The 20,557-nt window shown below is 48.6% G+C and overlaps 1 long non-coding RNA gene across 4 annotated transcripts in view; it reads right to left on the bottom strand.

The window, feature by feature from the left end:
* The window catches only part of LOC118256442 (uncharacterized), a 153,944-nt gene that overhangs the window by 46,852 nt on the left and 86,535 nt on the right, over window positions 1-20,557 (bottom strand). For 2 of the 4 annotated variants that reach the window (XR_004781233.2, XR_004781231.2), the window contains one exon: window positions 15,020-16,340. The exons of the other annotated variants lie outside the window; for them this stretch is intronic. This is a non-coding gene — a long non-coding RNA (uncharacterized LOC118256442). Of the gene's footprint in view, window positions 1-15,019; window positions 16,341-20,557 lie in introns of those variants that run through there. 4 annotated transcript variants of the gene reach the window in all.

The following is a 20,557-nucleotide window of genomic DNA, read 5'->3' as shown; positions in this document are numbered from 1 at the left end:
TGCCACCTGGGAGCATCAGCAGGGAGCCCCAGGAGCTGTGCCAAACAAGCAGCTCTGCCAGATGACCAGCTCAGCCAAAGGGGACCAGCACTTCACCCCAGCTGCCTGCTGCCCCCGACACCACCACACTCATTGGGGTTTTCAGTCTCTATCTTTCCAGCAGCTACACCACTCACCATCACGTATCTTAGTCAAAAGCAGCAACTCCAATTGCACATTTTTCTGCGGAGACAGGTCAGGTCTCCCTCCAGCTTTTGCAGAGCTGTAACAGCACAAACTCATAGGCATACACACCTAGCATTGCTCCATCAGCAGCCATTAACTTCTCCAGTAAAGCCTAGCAACGCCTCCTAGAACCCTGCCCTGAGGCTTTTTCTCAGATCACTGGTATCCCCATCACACACATCTTGATGCCCAAATGCTACCCAGCTGTGCCACCCAGGCATTTGTGGTCTTGATCACCTTTTGGGTGCCACCAGCTCCTTGCTCATTTCCAGAGAAAGCTTTTGTTTGGGAACAGCTATGCCTGGAAAGCATTTGTCTTTGCTTTATTTGTGGTCATGGAGCCCTTACTGCAGGGTAAGTTACTACATTGTCCCTGTTTACGAATCCTAAGTGCTCCATTTCCAAGACACACAGTAATTACACAGATTTCGGTTTCTGCAAAAAAAAAAAAAAACCTCACACCAGCATAGCTCAAACTTGTGAGCATCTGCCCTGTCCTTCCTTGAGCACACGACTGTAGAGACTGATGGTTTAATAGTCATTTCTTTTAGATTGTAATGCTCTCACTTTAGCACAGCAACTCATTTTTAATAGAGTTTGGAAAGATTTTTTTTTGTATGTCTCCCCTTCTATGCCAAGGATGTTTGCTCTCAATTTATTTCTGCTCTTCTTATCTTCTCAAGAACTGCATCTCTTGTTCCAAGTCCTGCTCATTTTCTGCTCCTTATTGCAATTTTTCTTTAATTTCATCTTGTTCCCACACTTCCCAATCACACATTTCATCACTTCTGCTTCCCTATTTCCAACAATATGTGATTTCTTTATCTTAATTGTATCACCCAGTCATCTGGTTCCAGGATGGCATCTCTTTACCTCACAGTGCAGTCCCTTTAATCATTACTGCTTCTGGCATGTATAATAATAGCTGAGACAAGCTGTTAGATTTCACCTCCCAGTTACAGTCACACATTTTCCCCCCATGTAAGTCCTAATGACAACACAAATGCAAAATCCTCCAGACATCACTCTTTACAGCTCACAGAAGGAACCCACCACTTCATAAGCTCCTCTGCTCAGGTGAGCAGCAGGGTGACATACAAAACCAGCCCCACAGGGAAGAGAAGCCTTTCTGAAGGATCATCCCCAGCCTCTCAGAAGCGCCTATGAGCAGACAGCCCTGTGCACCATCTGCCCAGCAATGCAGCCCAGTTTCTGCTCCCCATCCGCTCCCAGCAGGATGCTCCTGCCCACAGAACCTGTGCTCTGCTGAGTCCCCAGCCATAGCCCAGCAAAGGGCAGAACTCTGTGGGTGGGATGAATGCAACCTTCCCTACAGCACCAGACACCCTTCTTCCTCCAATCCACCAGGCTGGGACTCTCCAAGGGCCACCTACTCGCAAAGAAACAGAGCTCTGCGTGCTTCATAGCTAGCCAAGGAAGTGAAGCAGAAGCTTCAGGCTGCTACTGGCTCAACCATCCCCTCCACACTGCACAGCAGAGGGGGCCCCTCACCACCACTTCCCCCCCAGGCTCAGGTACTTGCTGAGCATCCTGGTGCAGAAGGCAGCACTGACTAGCTGTGCCACCTGACTCTGAACATACAAGGGCCCTGGCACTGCCAGGCAGTCTGCACAGCTGGATTGCAGGCACCTTCACACACTTCGCTGCCACTTATGGCTCCACTCCTCAGTTCACAGCACCCACAGACCCCCTTGCCAAGTTTTCAGGCAGCTTGTTCATGTTTTGGAGCATTTCCAGTGCTTGGGGAGGTGCCGCTCAGCATGGGACATAATAGCTCCTCCCCAGGGAGAGGGGAGAGGACTGGCCTCAAAGCAGACTTGAAGGAAAGCCCTCTGCAGGGCACCCAAACAACCACAGAGCAAGCACTGTCATGGACAGCCCTGCACCTGTGTGCCTCCTCCATACTTGTGGGCTTTCTGGATGGAGTCAAAGCTCTCCAAATCTGATCTCCAGCCTTAGCTCCAGGAAAAGGCAGAGAGCTGCGAACACGTTGCAATTTGTCAGCTCTAAGAAGTTGTCCATGTGGGTAGGAATAATATTGATACTAAGAACACTTTAAATGCCACCACAGGAGCTATCATGGTGTTGAAGGAATAGCTGCAAGTGTCACTCAGTGCCTCTGTTCATATTCTGATCTGCAGGCATTGCATGGGAGGTTAGCAAGATCTTGGCTCACACAGAGGAGCATTTCACATGTCAGAGGGCATTGTGGTACCACCCATGAATCAGTGGACAAGAATATCCAGCCGCCTGATTTGCACAATAGTAGAATTGAATCAGAGCTTGAATGATACAAGTCAAAAACAGAACGGAATGCAGGGAATTGTAAAGCAGGAGAATCTGAAAGTTATTTAGTTTGGAGAAAAGCCCTTTACACAAGGCACCATATTGAGTATTTGTCAATGTAAAGTGATCCTTGCTGATCTATCAGAGGTCTCTAGACAGACCCATGCTAAAGGTCAGCAGCTCAAGTGGAGGAATAATGTTCTCCTGTCAGTTTTCTGGGGTGCAGGCTGTGCTCATGCTCCATGTCTCAGTCATACACTATCCACAAGACCATGGCCACAACATCTGGGCTTGATGGTACTGCAGGTCAGCAAATTAACTGATATGTTACAGAGAGAAGCAGTCAGAAAGGACCAACCACTCTGTCCCCTAGCACTTAGAAGTTAAATCAACCCTTTAAAAAGTGGCTGCACTTGTGGGGTTCAAAAGTTTAACATATCGTAGGTGTAACCACTTAGAAACCTGGGCAGAGAGAATGAGGAGCAGCCAGGAAGCGTCTAGGAGCGGAGAAGATTCCAAATATTTCCAGAACTGACAAGCCCATAAACTGCTGCAGGATGAAGAGCTGCATATGAGAGACAAAAGGAGAGGAAGTTTCTGTTAAGTAGTAATAAAGCAAGCTGTGCAGCAGCTGGAACAGTACAGCACTGATTGACTCAGATGCCTGTGCATTTATGTACAGAGGAAGAAAAGCATACAAAAAACTATGCAAGGTTCTAACTAGTAGCAAATCTGTTTAACTGCCCTGTTAAGCCTCATACCTGCCAAAGCAGAAGCATATAGAGAAAGAACAGATTCAGAGAACAATGCCACAGTCTCATACCATGCCTCCATCTCAAAGGTTTCTACCAACCAAGGTAAGTGTGGACAAACACTAGTAAGAGGCAGAATATGCAAATATTGGCAAAGATGTGTAAGACGACCATCAAAAGAGTATCAGCAACTGCTGCTGGTAGAAACAAGGGGAAGGTGCTGGACTGGCCCCTGGGAAGCAGCAGCTGTGCAGACACCCTCTGAGCGCCAAACCCAGCTCTCCACAGGTTGCTTTAGAGAACTTGCTTCATAGTACTGAGACTGGACAGTCCTGGATTAAGACATGTTCTAACCCAGAAGACAAGGCCAGGGGTGCAATTTATTTAGCGCATGTGATCACAGTGGGTCACAAGAGCAGGAAAGTGCTGCCTTCCAGAGAGTAAGATCAATGCTTAAACAGTTGTTGCCCTTCTTGGTCTTACTGATGCATTAAGACACTGTCAGAACAGAGTAAAAGCCTGCAGGGCTTTTGAGAAGCCAGGCACAACACAGGATAGTGAAAAACCATTGACGAAGCACAGCTGTTGGCAAGAGCCCCTGCTCCAGACAGCCTCACATTGTGAACCTGGGGGTCTGCTTCCTTCTATGTTAGGGGAAGCCACTGCATTTTCCATCTGCTTGGAAGCTGCCAAAGCAGCCAAGAGGAGCTTGGAGCTGCAACAGTCCTGGGGAAGGGGAGATGCAGCAGGCAGCACGAGCACATGCTGGAACCTCAAGTTCAGAAGTCCCTGAGGCTCAACTCTGCTGAAAGTTACTCAAAGAGCAGTATGGCAATAACGCTGTTTTCATTCCTCCTTATTCCCATACATTAAATGGGCATACTCATGTGGTTTAAATCTTATGCATTCAAGACATGTTGATGTACTCAAATATTTCTTCCATGCAAATAAGACTATATAATCCATTCTAGGCAGCCATAACTTAAAATGACAGCTACTAAAAACTGGGGGAGACTATCATAGACATGACAAATACAGATAAGAATACTTAAATACAAAGTGAAATGCACCAGTAGTCAACCATGGAAACAGATGGGGAAATTCCTGATGGGCATTCAAAGGTAAATGAAACCTTGATTCACCTGCAGGTCTGGGGCTCAGTGAATATCTCAGTGTCCGCATTTCTAATGCTCCTCACTCCCCACCCCACCCTCCCCGAAGAATTGCCAGAGGAAAAATAACATCAACAAGGGATGCTGTCTGAAGCAAAGTTAGAGACTTCTCAGAGAGGAGCTCTCCAAGGCACGCATTTTTGCTGCGGCAGAGCAGCCTTGCCAGCAAGCAGCCAGGAGAGGTGACCCCCACACACAGCATCAGTCACAGAAGCAGCACTGCACCACCCCAGGGAGGATCCACAGGCACAGCCCCTCACTCCCCCCCTGCACTGCTTAAAGACCCTCATACCTGGCATTGTTTTGCTGCTCCTGCCTCTCCCCAGGACACCCTCACCCCTCTAAGAACACCACCAGGACCAGAGCTGCTCTCTGCTGCAGTCCCCCAGCCATCTCATTCTGAAACAGCTCTACTCCAGCTGTTTATCTGGAGCATCCCCTGTGCTCTGGCCTTGCCAGTCTGATTTTTGATGACCATTTTTAACCTATTATATGCAAATGTATATGCAGATAAGGCAAGGAAGGACCTGATGATCACCCAGGCTGACCTCATGCCAAGCACAGGCCATCAGACTGCCTGAGATTAAAACCAGTTTGAACAACCACAAATCTTTTTAGAAAGAAGACATTTGATCTTCTCTACAGCATTTCTAATGAAGAAATCCTAGGTGCATTATTTCAGTGCTTAATTACACTCAGTTTCCACTGTGTAGTTTATTTCTAATATGTACTTGTCTGTCTTCAGCTGCATGTAGTTAGACTTTTGTCTGCCGGGCAACAAAGCAGTCTGCTATCAGGGTTTGACTCCCTACATAAGTACTTCTAGGAGTAGTAAGTTGCTTTCTCAGCCCTACTTTGATAGGAAAAAAAGTCTCCCTCCTTCAGGCTCTCACCTTATGGCAAAATTTCATTCCTGTAATCATCTTGCAGTTCTTCCTATTTTTTCCTCTTACATTCCAGCTTCCACCTTCACATAGACAGCAGAACTGGACACATTGCTCCAGCCACACTGATATGAGAACCTGACATCTGCCTGTTTATAATACTGTATCCATGAAAGGACTTGGCCCTTCCAGCCTGGCTGAGAGTACACCTTTCTCCTTTGGAGCGTCACCACTTCCCAGTGAGGTTTTCTCTGCCCTTTATCAACATCCCATAAGACATTTATCAACATCCCATAAGACATTGCTTCTCATTTACATTCGTTATTCTCAGCTGTTTTCTTTCACTCATTTATATCTTCCTCCTGAAATCCTTGTTCCCAAATTGTACACCTGAATTATTTTCAACACTGTGAAGCTAGCCATTTTAAAACACCAAGTGTATGTCCATATTACTGAATTGGATTTTATTACGGTCACACATAACAGACATAGCTAAGTCACAATCCCTTGCATGTAAGCTACCACAAAGGTTTAGTTCTGCAACCAGTCCCCCTTTGTCAAAATGAGGGCTAATGCAGTATTCCTGTGCTGGTCACAACTCCTGAGTCAGGAAATCATCCTCCATGGTTTTTGGAAATTAAAAGGCCATTTTAATTATGGCAGTATAGGACATCCATCAAATGCAAACCTGATCTTTCCTTCCTCATTCTGTAGATCTGCACAGAGGTGATCCTCCTATCGCACAATCTGTTTTTCACAGCAAACACCCACTACCACCCCACATCCTGCTTTGCGTACCAGGACATCCATATCTATGTACCTGAGATCGCTTTCTTCTGAGTTACCAGCAGCAGAAACGCCACTTTAATGTAGACCAACTCTCCGCCACATTTGCCTCTCTAGTCTTTCACAGAGACATATAACCTGTCACTTTTCTGTTTATAGTTTTTCCAGTGTTAACTTTCCAATTGTTTAACCTTCCCAGCAAGCCTCAGCAATAAAAAATAGTTCAAATTGGCTCTCAGAAATGAGCAGTTCTGAATCTTCTTGTTTATCACCCACGCTCTTGGCACAAGTGCATAGAAATTAAATAACTTTGTTAATGTACCTTTCCTAATTCCTCGCTGCACAGACACAAATGCCTCAAGATCTTATCAACCCCACTCACAGTCAGGGACTTGTAAGCACAGGCAGCGACTCAGACAAAGATACTCCAACTGGTGCATGAAATCATACCAAAGCTCTCCCCAGTCCTCCCTCCATAGACTGCTGCAGCCCTGCTGCTTCAGAGAGACATTGCCCCCAGCTAGATCTCTGAGAACTGAAGTTCCCTTCTAATCAAATTATCATGCCAATGACTGCCTTTGCCATCATCATAATTAACCTCCTCACACATGAAATGCAAATGATCAAAATGTTTCTCTTCTCCAGGGCTCTGTGCAACTCACTGTCTGACACAAGCAGTGGCTGGTCCGTCACCATACTGGGCTCAGGCTCTACACCCTCCACGTGCACCTGCAGACCAACAGTACTACTGAAGCTCCCCTGCCCTCCCTTTTATCTCTTCTCTTCCTCAGGAGAGAGAGAGGGTGGGGAGGGAGCACAAATCTAAAGGCAATGGGCAGTTGATTACCCTGATGAGGAGGGATGGGGGAGTGGGAGCAATAGCAATGAGGTTGGTAATTAGGAAACCACCACCACCACCTCCCCCATATGAAGCTTGCAGGACAGGCACGAGGCAGGTGAAGCCTGAGACCTGCTCTGAGGCTGACCCAAGCTCAGGAGAGGTGCTTGCTCTATGCGGATGTGTACTGCCTATGCTTCAGCGCTAGCAGGGTTTGCCAGGGAGCAAAGGACACCTCCACTTTCACCCCTGCACTTCTGACAAAGCTTGTCTGTGGCACGTTACCTCCTGAGGTTACTCAGAGCTCTCTTCATCCTGATGTCCTCTTTTTTTTCTGGCTGATGCTGCTTTGCTTTCACTTGGGAACAATGCCCTCTGTATAGGATGGGTGGACAGCCACAGAGAGAAAGTGAAGCTGAAAAAAATATTTCTTCCTTCATTCCAGGCCCGAAGCTCTGCAACTGCCCAGTGAAAACTGTTTGTTTCCAGGTGGAATCTACACAGAATGCAGCCTATGTGGCCAACGTTCTGTTTTGGTGTCTGGAAAAGGAAAACCACAAATATCCATGCTTTTCTTTGACTCCTAGCAACAGTGCTCAGTGTTGTGAATAAAACCACCCTGAAGCTCTGCAGGAAGTACAGGAGGAGGACAAGCCCTTGGGCTAATTTACAAGTAATGAAAACACTTTTTACACAATGTCCTGACACTGTAGCAGCCATTTTCTCTACACAAAACAAATCCAGTATTTGTTGTTCTTTCAGCCAGGCTTTTCCTGCTCTAGAAACAGTTCTGAAGTGCTCCTCAGCATCCCCTGTGCTGCTAAATTACTTGCGGCTGCTGCAGCAACAGGAGCGTTCTGGTGGAAGTCTCTGCCAGCCAGGCGGCGCACACAGCACCGCAGCCCAGCTCCCCGCTCGCCATGGGCACCGAGCTGTGCTCCTTTGCCTCCCGGCCAGGATCAGCCGCTCCTCACAGCTGTAGGCCGGCTCCCGTGAGACACCACTCCGGCATCCCCAGGCAGGCAGCGTGGCGGGCAGGACGGGCCCTGTGGCTTGTAAAAGCTTTGAGGCGCCTGCCTTGCAAAGCCATGGGAGCCCGCAGAGCACCCTTGCAGACTCAATACTGGTGACCCATTAATAGCCAGATCAAAAAAAAAGCCTTTTCCTCATGCACCAGCCAGCAACAGCAACTGTGTCTGCACCATCCTCAGAGCTGCAGCACACACAGCAAAGCACACCCACCAGCCCAGCCTTAAGAGCACTCTCCAGTATCCCCTCCACATAGCGCAGCTCACAGCTCTTGCACACATCTGTAAGGAGCTACGCTCTTCCTGTACACCAGACACTTCTTGGACGAGGGATTTTCAGAGGCCCCAGCTCAGCAAGCTGACATCATGTGCCTGATGTTGCCAAACAAGGAAGAGCTGTTGCTAGAACAATCAATTTTTAAAAATCTCTGACTGTTACCCTTAGTCCTGCAGTAACTATAGTAACAGTGCTCAGGGCTTCCCCCTCTCCAAAAGGCTCTGCAGCTACACAGCTCCGCAGCACACAAGGCTGCATGTGGTGGCAGGCAGGGTGCTGGCTCCCAGTACCACCCTCCGGGCCAAGCTGCAGGTGCTGGTGCCCCATGGGCTCTGGCCCTGGTCACCTCAGGGCTGCCCACCTTCCCCTGTCCTGGTGGCACTGTCCTGGGCTGCAGCAGCCACCTCTGGCCCCCTGCAAAGGGGCTGTGTGGGCACAGGCAGCCCTTGCCCTCTGACCCACCCATCCTGTGCAGTGCCACCTCCAACACCTGCACTCACAGAGGGACCATGCATGCCACAAGGCAAGAGTGAAGAGCAAATCACACTTGACTTGTTTGTTGAGCTGAGTTAATAGATCAGGCAATTGATACTGGAATCAGAAGCACACAAAGAAGGAACGGCCAAGTGCATTGTCAGCATGGGACACTTTGGTTGCTGCCAGCTGATCTCTAGGCTCCCTCCAGCATGCACAGTGCCGCCGAGGCTGGTGCCAGTGCCAGCAGAAGCAGACCTCTCTCTTTGAAGTGGGGGCAGAAACGCTGCCATAGGGGTACACCCTGGTTCAGCTGGTGATCCCATCGTCAAGGCACTGGCTGCACACAGCCTGGTCCAGGGCATAGCGAATCACACAGCCCTGGCAATGTGTAAGGGGACCCCTCCCCAGGCAACCCCCTCCCCAGGCACAGGAAAACAGGTTGCCCTATAGCTTAGGTTTCCTGGAAGACACATGAAAGTAAAGATGTCCTTAGGCTTTGGAGGGGACATTTACCTCATTTCTCTCTACTTCCATTCTGCTCAGTAAAAATGCAAATGAGGTGTTGTCATTAAGTTCACTCTTTCTTGCAATGCAAATGATGTGTATGTTCCCTCTGTACCTGCCCACCTCCCAGATTCAGGAGGTGGAGAAGCAAGGAGGGAGGTGGGCTGGCTGAATTGCAATCTTAATTGGACTCCTCCCCAGAAAACATACACTGTGAATTTTTCAAAATCATATAAAACACGTACTATCAATTATTCAATCATTCTGCTAATCTCAAGGCTTCCAAGAAGACCTTTAGCTTTGTACAAAAGCTATACATGAGGTATCAATTATTGACAGCCTTCTCATCAGAGGATTAACACCCAAGCACATATCCCTTCTGAAATGCAAGTGGAGCATGTCATGCTCCCCTGGGAGGTATTACCTCTACTGCTCAAAGTGCTCTTGGAGAGGCTTCATCACACCAGATTCCATCACTGCATTTTATAAATCCTGCATGATTTGACACTTTTATCCTGCAAACAACTTTACTGTATAATTTGTAGTTCTTTCCTGACATTACCAAGGTATGTGTATCAAGGTACATAAACTTAAGAGATTAATACAGAGGGCACATTTGACAATTATGTATACAGGCAATGTCCAGAGTGTCCCATGGAGTTGCTCAGAAGGACCTCACTGCATGCACACACCGTATCAAGAAGGGTCAGACCTTTTGCACACAGTGAAGAGAGCAGACCGTAACTCACATCAGGGTAACCTTGAATTCGGCTAGCCTTGTTTCCCTTTCCCAGCCCCAATACAGACAGCTGCATCCTTCATTTGAGCAGAAGGGGGTCTAGGTGTTCTCTGTTGCTCATGCTCAGCTGTACAAGCAGGCAGAGCATGCACACCAAACGCCATGCCCTGCAGAGCACAGAAACCTGCTTTGTGTGCTTGGAGTCACCCAGTGACCATCTCCCAATCAGCATTCATCAAGGAAGGGTTCAGCTCCAGCCCAAACTCTCCTGTCCCACAGCAGCACACTGCAGTGCATCACAGGCTGTGCATTTGCAGAATCTGTCCCCCAGGCCAGCTGGTGACTCGCCTCGTGCCAGAGCCGTGCTGGGGATCCGCACGTGGCTCTGATGCACATGGGGCAGCCTGAGTCGGCATCTGGCTGTTTCAGCCAGGGACAGCACGTTCTGTGGGTGTAACTGAGCACGTGCAGAACCTGTTTCTTTTGCACCGTGTTAGTTTTCTGCCACTCCATCAAGGCTAGAGATCATAGACACCCTCAAAATCCCTCACCAGGGAAGAGGCATGGTAAGATGATGTCCCTCAGAACAGAGGTTTCATGGCCGATACCCCACAGCCTCCATGGACTGCTGCCCCCACAGGGCCTTTCATTAGCTAGCAGCTCCAACTGCCTAATGAGATGGGGCTTCTGTCACCTGCATTTAGAATTTCCTTCTCTCTGTGGGCTATGAACAATGACCCAACGACTCTTCACCAAGTGGACAGCTCTGCACACCCTAGTCATACATTCTCAGGTGCACAATACAGGGGAAGCATGTGCAGCCTTGGAGTTACAGCTTTTACACTCAGGAAAGCAGAAGATGGAATGAAAGATGGTTGTATTTGGAGAAAGGTTCTCCGTGACACACAGACCCAGGCTGAATTCATCCCTGGAACTGAAGGAGGGGTCTGGGCCACTCACTGTTGCTGCAACAGAAATCATTGGCAAAATGCATATCCTAGGTTTACAATTTTAGCCCAACAGCTTGGGTTGCAAGGAGGACATGGGCATGACCTAGTGCTGCTATTGTAAGGCTTATGTGTATCTAGCAGAGCGCTGGTCCTGGAGTTTTCCTCCTGCTCATATTGGACAGTTTCAGAATTGTTCTTCAGATGCAATGAAACAGTACCTCTGCCACTGGCACGTATTCCTCTAGAGAGCTACCATGTCTCCTCTCAACCTTTGTTTCAGGAGACCATTTAAGCTGAGCTTCTCTCACAAACTGGGTTTTCCCTGCATAACCTTTCTCACACAGTGCTGGGCATCATGTTCACAAAGGGCAGCTCCCACATCCTGTTCCCCAGATGGGGATGCTCTCTTCATACCCTGCTGCTGTCAGGACCACTTGCTGTGGAGGCAGCCCAGTAGCTGTCCAGGCATCATCCTAGGCACAGGGTGAATGGCAGAGACTGGCCAAGGAAGATGTTTTTCACTCAGTTCTGAAAGCAGTTGATGCAGCTGCTGCAGGCTGCAAAAAGCCAGGAGCCTGCCAGCACCATGCAGAGGGATTGGATGCCTCCCACAGGCAGGAGGGGCAGGGAGAGTTAATTAAAACACACTGAGCAAGTGTAAAGTTTTATTACAGAACACAAAGGTAGGCTGGTTTCTCCAACACATCTGCATAATCCAGCCTGGGCTCCTGCAGCTGCACTGCGCTGTGCACGCTGCTGACGCCGATATTGTTTTCATCTATTTTATTGAGAAAACAGTATCCAAGGTTTAAGCTGCATAACAAGCCCTGATGTGCAGTAATGCCTTGCTTTCTTTCTGCTGACAAATCTAACTGGAAACTCCCAGGTAGTAAGTGACCATCCTGCAGACAGGCATGCCCATCTTCCTGCCACCTCCTTTTCAGCAAAAATGTGAAATCTCAGGAACAGGCAACATGACAGCAGGAGGGGAATTCCAGATCCACGGCAGGTTGCAGTTATACCCCATGCTCCCAAGCCATGCCAGAACTGTCTCTGCTGGGCATAGGAGAGTCACCAGGAGATGTGAGGTGGGTACATTTCTCCTGCACAGGTGACTGTGTACATATGCCCTGGCAGCAAGTACCAATTCCCATGGGGAAATGGGCTACACATGAGTTATACATGAGGCAGAGCCACAGAAATGGGTCAGCACTAGCAGGCTGAGACCTGCTCCAGCCCAGCCAAGCACAGGAGCCAGAGTGCATCTGAGCTCTGTCTGGAAGCTCCACCAACACTGCAGGGCTGTTAGAGCCCAGATCTCTGCCTGTCCCTCTGCCCAGGCAGACTGCAGGAAGCAAATGCCTTTCAGAAAATGTATTGGCAGAAGCAACGAGCACCTCGAACTCTGGAAGTGTGAGAAGCACGGGGTTTGGGGCAATACTCAGCCCCGAACCTCTGTTCATGCCTTTACTGCCAAGCAGGGAGGAGAGGGCATGGGGGAGGCAGGACTGTGGATTCCACTTTGGCAGGACAGATTACATAAAGGGGGAACGAGATTGTGCTGCCTCATTAATCATGATAAAGAACATGCTCAAAGAGAGCCTGGCTTCCAGCATAGTAATTAATGAGCTCTTTAATTTTAGGCTGTAACATCCAAACTACCCCATTAGTCAGCAGAGCAGCTCCAAGTGTCCTTGCCATGTGATGTCAGGGAGATGCACAGGGAGCTCTGGAGTACAAAGCACAATGGGCTTTTCCCACAGTGTCAGAGGTTCATGGGCCATGGTTTCAGCACACTGGAGGTTTAAAGCCCTCCTGACCAGGTCAGCCATCCTGTTGGCCTGGAAGAAGCCAGGGATCTGCCATGCCTTCCTGTCCTGTTTCTGCAGGGGCTCTGGGATTCCATGTTTCTGGGGATCAAAACGAAGGGCTGGAGAAAGCAGGCAACTGCCTCCACTCTCAAATAGATCTTGTTGGTGTCTGCATCGCTGTGAGGGGATGATCCTAGCCCTACGTCTGAGAGCAGCCCAGAAGGCATACAGCACTGGGGACTGGGTATTTCCACATCCCACCTGCATGTAGACAGGCGGCACAGCTGAGCCCAGGAAACCTCCTACAGGGAGCAGGCAGGTTGTCTTAGAGCAGCAGGCCATGGCTCCTGCAAGCTCTGTCTGGCCTCCTGATGGTGGAGAAAGGAGCATATGTTGAGAAGAGAAGGTAGGGTTTGGTCCTTCCATGCAATCTTCCTGGGATTTCCTAGTGCGCTGATGTTCTGTGGCATCCTGGATGCTGTGCAGGAGCTGTGGGGGTTTCAGCTAAAAGGTAGTCATCCTTGCCTCTCCCTCCCCATCTCCTGCCACCTTTCCCAAAGCGCACTGCTCTGCCGTGCCAGAATTTCCACTGCGAGCTCCTTGGGGCTACCTCTGCTGCTGGCTGCACAGCCTGGCAGGTGAGCAGAGTGCTCAGCAGTGAGCAGCTGCACTGAGAAGCACCAGCTCCACAGCTTGGGAGGGTCCAGCACCATCAGGAGGGCTCCCATGGCCACCCCTGCCAGGGCCACCATGCCAGGACTGGGCTGTGCCCCCTATGCAACCTTGGGCCAGGGGCAGTGCCTCCAGCAGAACTGGAGGGTGCCCAGGATGGGTGCTCCCACTGCGGTTCATTTTTCTAGAATAGCATTAGCAAAAATATTTCTGGCTCCCTGGTTAAAACCCAGCCCAGCCCCTGCTGTTCAGGGGAGTGAATATACCATATATACAAACTGGAGATTTGCCCCACATATTTTTCTCAAAGATTGTATGTCTTTTTTTTTTTTTTTTTTTCATAATTCTAGTCATAAATGTCACATGTTAGAACCCAGATCTCATTATTGTGAGCAGGGAAATGTATGCCATGTAATAAATTCTTTTGTGGGAAATAACCCTGGTGACTAGTGGAATGTATGAATTTATTACTCTTTGTAGGAGCCTTTCCTCCTATGACTTAAGGAGAGATCTATCATCCTACAGGAGACCTTGCTGGTTCTCTGTTTGGAAACCTTTATAAAGCTTTATGTCACATTTCCTGCCTTCATGTCCTAGGGATTCATTCAGCATGAATCACATTAAAAACAAGGTGTTTTGAAAACAGGCATCAGTGCATCAGAACTGCAAGGGCAAGGTGTGCTGACACCGTTCCCACACCAACCACCCTGCATGAGTGACCAGCTTCAGTGTTCACCAGGGCTTTTCTCCCAGTGCCCACAGCTGCTGCAATTTTAATAGCTGAAAGGTGCTGAGACCACTCAGCCAGAGGCAGCAATCTAGGCAACACCGAATAGCACAAAAGAAAATATTTCACTTCTTGTTGTAAGGAATCTTTGGTGGTGGCTATGGTCATAGGAAAGGGCCACAAAGCCCCTGTCTTGTTGCATTGTGAGTTGAGGACAGGTAGATCTGCCACACTTCAGGAGAGGTGCTCAGCTGCAGCTGCAGCAGGTGCTCAGGGCCTCTTTGTCTCCTAGATGAGGAAGCCCCTGGAGTAAAGAAAACAGCATAATCTGAAACCTCCTGACCTGAGCCCTGTCTCCCCTGTGCCCGCCTCCCAGTGCACATCACCTCTCCACCCTGCTCCCCGAGCACAGCCAGAGCAGGCATTGGGTGGCCATGGCGTGGTGTCCAGCAACAGCCCTCAGCAGCACTGCAGCCTCCTCTCCTTCCTGAGGCCAGCAGCTGCAGCACCGCAGGGCCTGCCAGCAATGACTTCCCCTTTGGGGTGCAAGGGAGTGGGTGGAAACACCCCGCCCTGAGCGTTTTGAGCACATGGGCTCCATTTGGGAAGCTGCCCCACAGGGAGGCTGCAGGTACCCTGTGCCTCTAGCAGGAGCATTAGGTATTCTGCTGGCTCCATTGAGAATGGGTGAGCATGCTGCAGTGGTGGTGAGATGGGGCTGACAAATGTGGAATATCGCAGGAGTAAATTGCATCAGTTCAGCTCCAGACATTGCATTAGAGAGAAATGACACTCCCAGCAGGACACTACCCCACTGCACAGGTATGGGTGTGTGAGCGCTTAATGACAAAGCTGCTGCAAAATTATGCCTTGGTATCCCATTGTCAAGTTTATTTTAATATACATTCAAAACACTCAGAATACAAACCTTTTCTGTAAGATTACAAAATGCTCAAGCACTTCTGCAATTTGGATGGCAGGGGATCAATTATTTGGGCATGGTTTTGCATATAATGGCCTGCAACAGATTGTAAAGTTTCTCAGTTAGTGAAGCAATTATGAATACTGAATACAAACTAATGGCTAGAGAGTGGTGGAACTGGGCCATCTGGACTCAGACACATGCTTCTGGCTAAGAGGGGAAGGACTGTGGGGAGGAGACTAAGCAACATGCTATAAGTACTTTGTTAAGTGTGATCTTTACGGAGCCTGCTGTAACAGAAAAGATGTGGTGTAAGAAACAGACTCCAGGAACAAAAATAAAAATAAAAGTAAGCATAAACAAATGCAAAAATAAAAATAAGAGAGAGAGAAGTGCTGAAAATTGTATTGCCAAGAAAGAAGTTCAGACTTCACTTCCGTGTGATTACTGTTTATTCCAGAAGACCAGATCACTTTGTTTGTTTAATGATTCAAAGCAGAATATTTTCAAAAATCCTTGAAAGCATGCACAAACAGTCTCCCATCCAGCCAAAACCCAGCTGGCAAAATTCCTGGGTGTGAGGAAAGATTTATTTATCACTTCTCAGTAATGAATATTTGGTTTTATTTTGTTGAAAAGGGAAATCAGTCAGAGCTTTGACCATGCACAGTTACAATTACTGCTTTCCCTAAAACAACAGAACTGAGAAGAATGGCTCCAGAAACCACCTCCTTACAGCACATTCCCAGCACAGGGCTCAGGCACACGCAGTCCCAGGCTGTGTCCTGCTGCTCCAAGTTTGAGTGGGCTGACCCCAGGCTCCCCAGTATGTCCAGGCTCCCATCCTACTTCCCACCATCATGTCCAGGGCATCGGGCCCCGCACATCCCTCCGGTGGCATGCAGACCTGCTGTTCTTGTGCTTCTGGAAGCATTTTATCGCCAGCACACCGGTACTCGTCATCATGAGAAGTAGCACTGCACGAGTGCCCCTGGAAACCGAGGCATCGTGCACCCTGGAACTGCCCTGCTCCGTACTGGCTGAGCAGCCCTGGTCCACATGCAGCGACAATTGGAGCTACGTGTTTTATTTCTTGTGTTTTTCAGTCCATTCATAAAAAATGCATGTAGGATGAAAGGTTTTACACAGCAAACAGAACTGAGATTTAGGGCTACAAATGTCAGATTTCACAACGCTCCCTCCATACAACTTCTCAGAGGAAAATCACATCACAGGTATCATGAGCTGGGGGATGGGGCCACAGACTTCCTAAAAGTAAATGAAAATGACATCAGGATTCATTTTTCTCCTACTTTTAAAAATCAGCCTAGCAGGAACATCAAAGTAATACATGAGTCTGGTCATTCCCATAATGTATTATTATAAATCAAAAACAAAACCATGGTCAAGTCAGGTAGAAAATCATCTTCCAGAGAGATCTGACTGAGCTCAGCAAAGGAGAAAAGGCTGACACAACATCTTTAAACATTTTTAATTACCCTGTCAAACTGACAATTATAGAGCTAATTATTAGGAAGACAGTACCAGATATACCAAATAGCACATTACCAGTATTTTTATGTAATTATGTAATTTAATGAATTGAAGGCTACAGTAATGGACTATATCTGGTTAATTAGGGACTCCCTTTCTGCTAATAATGCCATTTATGTTCAGTTCACTATGTTTGTTTTTCTTCTGTAAAACCGGGCATATTTTCTCAGACGATGAAGGATTCTTCACAGCAGCTCATATGCCCCTTCTGTTATTGATGGTACGCAGTTTTTGTTGTTGTTGTTGTTTTTTGTTGTTGGTTTTTTTTTGTTGTTGTTGTTGTTTTTTTCGTGGTGTGGACAATGTGCTCCACTGACTCCTTTTCATTTCCAGCTTTGCCCTATTCACTAGGGGTTAATATGGCCCAGGGCTGGGCTCCTGCAGCTCTGTTGGCACTGGCATCCCAAAGCCATGCAGCACCCTGGAAGAAGCACCCTCCTGCCCCAGCAGCCCCAGACAGGGCAAGGTGAGGGTGGGGAGTACAGCAGCTCGCAAGGACCCTGCCCAGCAGCATGCTCCTTGCCCTGCACCCACACCAGCAGCAGCACCCATGCCTCTGCCAGCCCCCATCCCTGCACCCCATGGTCAGGGCATGGGGAGCCGCTGCAGAAATGTGCCCAAGCACAATGGGCTGGCCAGTGAGGGTGCGCCCCATGGCATGAGCCACATGAAAGAAAGTAATTTAAACATTTTCCCTTGCAGATAAAACATTGGGAAGGTTTGGAGCCTCCTAATTCCTTGTTGTTGAATGAAAATTGTCTCATAAATTATTGATTGTATTTTAAATGTACCCACAGAAGCCATTTTAATTCTTCTTTTCTCTTTTTGGCAATAATTAACCTATTTACATTTTTTAATCACTTGAAGATATTTCCTGCTGATTGTTAGCTGGATGGGAGGGGTTGCCTGCTACACAAGCCCACCAGTTTTGGGAGATTCCAAAGGGAGGAACTGGCCGTGGGAAACCTCACGGCCATGCTCCACTGCCAGGCCAGAGGCTCACATCCCGGTAAGGTAAACCTTTCCCTAATCAGAACAGCAACATTAACAGAAGTACCAAATCCCTCCTGAGTCCTAGCCCAGCCCCAATCAAAGACTGCCACCTGGCTGCCCTGTGGGAAGGGGCTTCTGTGAGGAGAGATGCCCCCGGGCTGGATGGGGCTGGGCAGCAGCAGGTCCCATCAGCTGCTCCTTGCTGCCCGGTCACTGCTGCTCAGATGCTTGGCACCAAGTGCCAGTCCCAGCCAGTTCGCCTGCACATCCCAGCATCAGCCACTAGCAGAAAACAATGCTTAGGAATAACAAGCAGTTCCACAGAGATCCACCTCAGGGGGTGGGACATGTACTCTTGAGCACTCTTGAGCACACATCATGGCAGGATTGTCCACTGCCCTTGGCTGCAGCATGGAGAGGGCACTGCAAGCAGAGTGAGGCATTCTGTGAAGGCACTAACATAGTAGGCTCATTGCAGAACATGAGATCTAACAGAGAGGATTTGTCTAGGACATGAACTGTTGACAGATAGAAAGCCTAAAATTTGCATCTGCCCCATCAGTTCTGCAGAAAAAGTTGCTGAGCTACCTCTACTGTCCCTTGATCTCCTGCAGATGCACAGCAGAAGAAGCTGCAGCTGAGATGATACATGCGTCTGAGGAGCAGCTTGACTAAGTGGGCAATAGAAAGGAAATCTGTTAAAGCCTATGCACTTGGATCATAGGAGCAAAACTGCAGTGCTGCTCACTGTGAGTGAGTCAACAACACATCAAAGATGAGTTTGGGAACATGAGCTATGAAGTTTCTGCTGTCTCTCTGAATTAGACTGAGACACTGCCATCACAGGTTATGATAAGCATTGCTTTATGTGCTGCCCACCTCCAAGAGGAATGCTCATCTTCTGGCTTTTCACCCTTCCTTCAGGCAGAGGTGCACATGCAAGGGTAGGGGGCTCTAATCCTGACAGTCAGCCCACATACACCATCTGCCACACTGCTCTTTTGCATTGGTCTCAGTAGCTTATTTAGTTCTTGTTACAGAATAGGTTAACAGATCCCAAAACATGGTTAAAAATAGTAGCGTTTCACCCCGGAAATCATGGGAAATGTTGTAGTACTGTATCAGTTTGCTCAGTTTCTGGGCACAATGGGTTCCCTTCAATGGAATTGGCAGCATGTATTTAAAGCAAGTGATACTATTGAAGTGGAAAAAGCAAAGATGCCAAATTAACTTCTCTGGTAGCCAAAAACACCAAGAACTAAAAGAGAATGGGATTAAGGAACATCTCTGTGTGCTAAGTGTTGGTGTAACTCACAGACTGTCCAAGACAGTCTTACAGAAAGTGAGCTGGGTGCCCATGAGCCAGCTCCCTATTCCAGGGCTGACTTCACACTGCCTGCACAGAGAGGCAGTCAGTCCCCTTTTGCAACATGCTCCAAGACCTGGCAAACAAAAGCACCAAACCATTCTCATCATATTTACAGTTTCAATAAACTGTAAATATTAATGCATTAATGGCACAAATTTTGGGCCCCTCACTACAAGAAAGACATCAAGGCCCTGGAGCATGTCCAGAGAAGGGCTATGAAGCTGGTGAAGGGCCTGGGACACAAGTCCTGTGAGGAGCGGCTGAGGGAGCTGGGGGTGTTCAGTCTGGGGAAGAGGATGCTCAGGGGAGACCTCATGGCTCTCTGCAACTACCTGAAAGGAAGTTGTGGGGAGCTGGGGGTCGGCCTCTTCTTGGAAATGAGGAGACATTTCTTCTCAGAAAGAGCGGTCAGGCATTGGAACAGGTTGCCCAGGGAGGTGGTGGAGTCACCGTCCCTGGGGGTGTTTATGGAAAGGTTGGACGTGGTGCTTAGGGACATGGTTTAGTGGGTGATATTGGTGGCAGGGGGACAGTCGGACCAGATGATCTTCGAGGTCTTTTCCAACCTTAATGATTCTGTGAAATATTTTGCAGGTGACTTCCCCGCAGAGTTCTACTAGCTTTGCCTACCATGCACAACCAAACATATTCAAGCAGTTCTCGTCTAAGTGAAAGCTGTTGTTAAGAAGGAAGAAATTCAATAATGTACTTGTAAATTAATAAAATCCTGGCAATTGTGAAAACATTCTGGGCTTTTGTTGGCCTGGAGATTTATTCAGTGTTGCTGGCTTCCCAGCTGAGGCAGAAAATATCATAAACCTGCCAAGAGAAATGCCTCTGCAAAATGTTCCAGGCTCAGCTATAACATTCTTCTACCTGCTGGCACAGCAGCCATGGTGCCCCAAAAAGGCCAAGAGCTGAACCTGCACACTCTGTCCCCTTTGTCCCTGCCACGGACCAGTGAGTAGCATTAAAGCTGACAAGAGTTGATTGTTCCGCAGTTTGGATTCGGTTCGGGGGGATCTTTCAAAGCGTCATTCTTTCTAGGAATATAATAAACCTGAAACTGTGTTATACGCCTATCAAAATCAGCACTGTCAACGAGGGAGTGCTGGGAAAGCTGTTACAGGGATCTGGTCTGTGTACCAGCTCCTGTTTGCAGCCAACCCAGGTTCCTGGCTGTGCTAGTGTTCACTGCTCGCTCAGGCAGCGGCAGCTTTTGTCAAAGCACTCCCATGACGCAACCACCTCTCCCCCAAGCTCCCATTTGGTTCCTGGTTTCCCTTTGGGTTGCACCTTCAGACAGCTAGACATCCATGCAAGCTGGGTCTGCAACCTTCTTGCTGGCAGGGCCCCAGTTCACCATGCTCTTTGTGAGAGCAGCGTCATGCACAGAGCTGTCAGGACACCACCATACTGCACATGGGGTGCTGCCAGGGTGAGGAGTGTGCAGGGAGCAACATGTCAGTCACTGCCATGCCTCCTAGGACAAGAGCAGGACATGCCGTACAGGTTCAGGCAAAGCCAGGCTGGGTCCCCTGCAGCCCAAGCCCAGCAGACATCCCAGGAC

The sequence above is a fragment of the Cygnus atratus genome, chromosome 15, assembly GCF_013377495.2.
Source record: "Cygnus atratus isolate AKBS03 ecotype Queensland, Australia chromosome 15, CAtr_DNAZoo_HiC_assembly, whole genome shotgun sequence".
Lineage (NCBI taxonomy): Eukaryota > Metazoa > Chordata > Aves > Anseriformes > Anatidae > Cygnus > Cygnus atratus.
The sequence above is the reverse complement of the archived record's forward strand: the minus strand, read 5'-3'. Positions and strand labels throughout refer to the sequence as shown.